Source organism: Nerophis lumbriciformis, linkage group LG03 (assembly GCF_033978685.3).
Source record: "Nerophis lumbriciformis linkage group LG03, RoL_Nlum_v2.1, whole genome shotgun sequence".
NCBI classification, from domain to species: Eukaryota; Metazoa; Chordata; class Actinopteri; order Syngnathiformes; family Syngnathidae; genus Nerophis; species Nerophis lumbriciformis.
This window is the reverse complement of record NC_084550.2, coordinates 54,750,001-54,755,134: the sequence shown is the minus strand read 5'-3', so window position 1 is coordinate 54,755,134 and position 5,134 is coordinate 54,750,001. Positions and strand designations below refer to the sequence as shown.

General features: G+C 38.1%; 1 protein-coding gene across 4 annotated transcripts in view; it reads right to left on the bottom strand.

The window, feature by feature from the left end:
• Positions 1-4,731: 4,731 nt before the first annotated feature.
• The window catches only part of tox2 (TOX high mobility group box family member 2), a 350,086-nt gene continuing 349,683 nt past the window's right edge, over positions 4,732-5,134 (bottom strand). For all 4 annotated transcript variants that reach the window (XM_061939546.2, XM_061939568.2, XM_061939554.2 and 1 more), the window contains one exon: positions 4,732-5,134. This exon is cut by the window's right edge and continues 1,281 nt beyond it. The gene's annotated coding sequence lies outside the window, so the exon portion shown is untranslated.

The following is a 5,134-nucleotide window of genomic DNA, read 5'->3' as shown; positions in this document are numbered from 1 at the left end:
AAAAATAATCCAGTTTTTTGCCTTGTGCCGCTTCACAGCGGCACATCTCTGTTTTCTGTATTTTTGCCTCGCTTTTTTAAAGAAAGAAGTATAGACTCTTCTGCTTTTCCGCATCTTGAGAAAACGACACTCGAACGTAACAAAACATCTGGCAACTGAGCTGCTAGGTTGTTTTTTTTTATCACCATATTACGTTCATTGTTTTTACAGAGCATTATTTTAAATGTTTAAAAACAGTACCACTTTTACTTTTACATTAAAATTCGGTCAACTGAGCTACTAGTTTTATTGTGAAATCTACGTTAGTTGTTATCACAGTCCATTCTTTTTAAATTAGCTGAAATTTTAGAATGAAAGAAACTGCTGTTCTAAATGTGTCCACTGGATGTCGCAATTCTATGTAACCTTTGCCGCAAAAGCCGTGTTTGGACACTACGTACATACGCTGCTTATTAGTGTGGATTATGTTCATGTCTTGATTGTCACAGTAATGTAACCTGTGACGTTTTTACCCCAAAATATGCTGAAATAATATTTATCTTTGTTTTTTATTTTCAACCCAAAAATCGGGAAAAGTGGATTTTTACATAAAACAATTCCAAATTATTATTCCAAATTAAAATCTAATGGCACAAACCTCTTCTTTTTTTTCTTTCTTTTTCTTTTTCTTCTTTTTCTTCTTGTTCTTCTTGTTCTTCTTTTTTTTCTTTTTTTCTTTTTTTTTTTCTTTTTTTTTCTTTTTTTTTTGTTTCTTCTTTTTTTTCTTTTTCTTCTTTTTCTTTTTCTTTTTCTTCTTCTTCTTTTTCTTCTTCTTCTTCTTCTTCTTCTTCTTCTTCTTCTTCTTCTTCTTCTTCTTCTTCAGCTCCGTCAGCCTTAAGTTGACTCAGGAGCACCACCTGCCGTTGTAGAGTGGGAATTACAGATGCTGTCGATGAGAAAGGAAGAACTAAAGTGCAAAAAAAATATCAAAAGTATTAACTTTTTTTATTATTATTTTTTTCTATTTGTGTTTGTGGAGTTTTGGCTGTAGTTTCACTCTGTACTATATGCTTACTAAGGACTTTTTTATTTTTTATTTTTTTTAATTTCATATATTTTTTATGTTGAGGGAAAATAATCCCCTAAACGTTGTTGAAAAGACCTAAAAGGTAAAAATACTGACAATATTTAAAGAAGCTGCACCAAAGCTGTTTTGATGTACAAAACCAGTGAAGTTGGCACGTTGTGTAAATGGTAAATAAAAACAGAATACAATGATTTGCAAATCCTTTTTAACTTACATTCAATTGAAACGACTGCAAAGAAAAGTTACTTAATGTTCGAACTAGTAAACTTTATTTTTTGCAAATATTAAGTCATTTGGAATTTGATGCCTGCAACATGTTTCAAAAAAGCTGGCACAAGTGGCAAACAAACTGAGAAAGTTGATGAATGCTCATCAAACACTTATTTGGAACATCCCACAGGGGAACAGGCTCATTGGGAACAGGTGGGTGCCATGATTGGGTATAAAAGCAGCTTCCATGAAATGCTCAGTCATTCACAAACAAGGATGGGGCGATGGTCACCACTAAATGCGTGAGCAAATTGTCGAACAGTTTAGGAACAACATTTGTCAACGAGCTATTGCAAGGAATTTGGGGATTTCACCATCTACGATCTGTAATATCATCAAAAGATTCAGACATGCACCTGGGGATAAGGTGATTGGCTACACTAAATTGGCCCTAGTGTGTGGATGTGAGTGTGAATGTTGTCTGTTTATCTGTGTTGGCCCTGCGATGAGGTGGCGACTTGTCCAGGGTGTACCCCGCCTTCCGCCCGATTGTAGCTGAGATAGGCTCCAGCGCCCCCCGCGACCCCAAAGGGAATAAGCGGTAGAAAATGGATGGATGGATGGTTCAGAGAATCTGGAGAAATCACTGCACGTAAGTGGCAATACCCGTGATCTTCGACCCCTCAGGAGGTACTGCATCCAAAACCGACATCAATGTGTAAAGGATATCACCACATGGGCTCAGGAACACTTCAGAAACCCACTGTCAGTAACTATAGTTCGTTGCTACATCTGTAAGTGCAAGTTAAAACTCTCCTATGCAAAGCGAAAGCCATTTATCAACAACACCCAGAAACGCCGCTGGCTTTGCTTGGCCTGAGCTCATCTAAGATGGACTGATGCAAAGAGGAAAAGTGTTCTGTGGTCTTGACAAGTCCACATCTCAAATTGTTTTGGGAAACTGTGGACGTCGTGTCATCAGGACCAAAGATTGTTACAGGCACAAAGTTGAAAAGCCAGCATCTGTGATGGTATGGGGGTGTATTAGTGCCCAAGGCATGGGTAACTTACACATCTGTGAAGGCGCCATTAATGCTGAAAGCTACATACAGGTTTTGGAGCAACATATGTTGCCATCCAAGCAACGTCTTTTTCATTGACGCCCCTGCTTATTTTAACAAGACAGTGCTAAGCCACATTTTGCACGTCATAGTAAAAGAGTGCGGGTACTAGACTGGCCTGCCTGTAGTCCAGACCTGTCTCCCATTGAAAATGTGTGGCACATTAAGAAGTGTAAAATACGACAACAGAGACCCCGGACTGTTGAACAACGTAAGCTGTACATCAAGCAATAATGGAAAATAATTCCACTTGAAAAGCTTAAAAAATTGGTCTCTTCAGTTCCCAAACGTTTACTGAGTGTTGTTAAAAGGAAAGGCCATGTAACACAGTGGTAAAAATGCCCCTGTGCCAACTTTTTTGCAATATGTTGCTGCTATTAAATTCTAAGTTAATGATTATTTGCAAAAAAAAATGAAGTTTCTCCGTTCCAACATTAAATATCTTGTCTTTGCAGTCTATTTAATTGAATATACAAACCCTGTTTCCATATGAGTTGGGAAATTGTGTTAGATGTAAATATAAATGGAATACAATGATTTGCAAATCCTTTTCAACCCATATTCAATTGAATGCACTACAAAGACAACATATTTGATGTTCAAACTCATAAACTTTATTTTTTTTTTGCAAATAATTAACATAGAATTTCATGGCTGCAACACGTGCCAATGTAGTTGGGAAAGAGCATGTTCACCACTTTGTTACATCACCTTTTCTTTTAATAACACTCAATAAACGATTGGGAACTGAGGAAACTAATTGTTGAAGCTTTGAAAGTGGATTTTTTTCCCATTCTTGTTTTATGTAGAGCTTCAGTCGTTCAACAGTCCGGGGTCTCCGCTGTCGTATTTTACGCTTCATAATGCGCCACACATTTTCGATGGGAGACAGGTCTGGACTGCAGGCGGGCTAGGAAAGTACCCGCACTCTTTTTTTTACGACGTCATGCTGTTGTAACACGTGCTGAGTGTGGCTTGGCATTGTCTTGCTGAAATAAGCAGGGGCGTCCATGAAAAAGATGGCGCTTAGATGGCAGCATATGTTGTTCCAAAACCTGTATGTACCTTTCAGCATTAATGGTGCCTTCACAGATGTGTAAGTTACCCATGTCTTGGGCACTAATACACCCCCATACCATCACAGATGCTGGCTTTTCAACTTTGCGTCGATAACAGTCTGGATGGTTCGCTTCCCCTTTGGTCCGGATGACACGATGTCGAATATTTCCAAAAACAATTTGAAATGTGGACTCGTCAGACCACAGAACACTTTTCCACGTTGCATGAGTCCATCTTAGATGATTTCGGGCGCAGAGAAGCCGGTGGCGTTTCTGGGTGTTGTTGATAAATGGCTTTGGCTTTGCATAGTAGAGTTTTAACTTGCACTTACAGATGTAGCGACAAACTGTATTTAGTGACAGTGGTTTTCTGAAGTGTTCCTGAGCCCATGTGGTGATATCCTTTAGAGATTGATGTCGGTTTTTGGCACAGTGCCGTCTGAGGGATCGAAGGTCACGGTCATTCAATGTTGGTTTCCGGCCATGCCGCTTACGTGCAGTGATTTCTCCAGATTCTCTGAACCTTTTGATGATATTACAGACTGTAGATGTTGAAATCCCTAAATTTCTTGCAATTGCACTTTGAGAAACGTTGTTCTTAAACTGTTTGACTATTTGGTCACGCAGTTGTGGACAAAGGGGTGTACCTCGCCCCATCCTTTCTCGTGAAAGACTGAGCATTTTTTCGGAAGCTGTTTTTACACCCAATCATGGCACCCACCTGTTCCCAATTAGCCTGCACACCTGTGGTATGTTCCAAATAAGTGTTTGATGAGCATTCCTCAACTTTATCAGTATTTATTGCCACCTTTCCCAACTTCTTTGTCACGTGTTGCTGGCATCAAATTCTAAAGTTAATGATTATTTGCAAAAAAAAAAAAAAATGTTTATCAGTTTGAACATGAAATATGTTGTCTTTGTAGCATATTCAACTGAATATGGGTTGAAAATGATTTGCAAATCATTGTATTCTGTTTTTATTTACGATTCACACAACGTGCCAACTTCACTGGCTTTGGGTTTTGTACACGAGGAATGCATGAATGTGGTTTTCATTTCTATTTCTATGTCTCTTTGTGCACAAATTGGGGTAAAATCCGTTTAGTGTGTTTTCACACGAGACGCCCACGATGCACCGGGACTTCTCGCATCTGCTCGTTGGTTCGTTATGGGCAGCCAATAGGAGAGCCCACAGTGCTAAATATAAAGAAGCTGCCATTGAAGGTGTGATCATCTCATTACAGGCTGGCCAGATAACATGGAGACAAGGGGCGCTTTAAAACATTTTTTTTATTATTATTATTATCATCATCGTCGTATGCAGGATTGGAAATAAAAAGAAGCATTGTGACACACAAAGGTGCTGCTGGCAAATGAAAGGAAGCAGCAGCTACATTGTACAAAACACTGATCAGCATTGCATCGAACCAAAAGTGGGACAGCAACAATAACTTCCATTGAAATGAGAAAAAAAAAAAAGAAAAAAGTAATTTGTTCATAAATAAAAATAAAGAACGTTGTGGCATGTCTTATATTTTAGCAAGTGAAATGAGGGAGTCTAAAAAGGGCAATACACTTTTACATACCACCTTCAACTTATTTTTAATGTTTGTTTATTTCAATTAAAAAATTATATTGTAGTAAAAAAAAACAACTAATTAATTTTAATAAATAAAAAA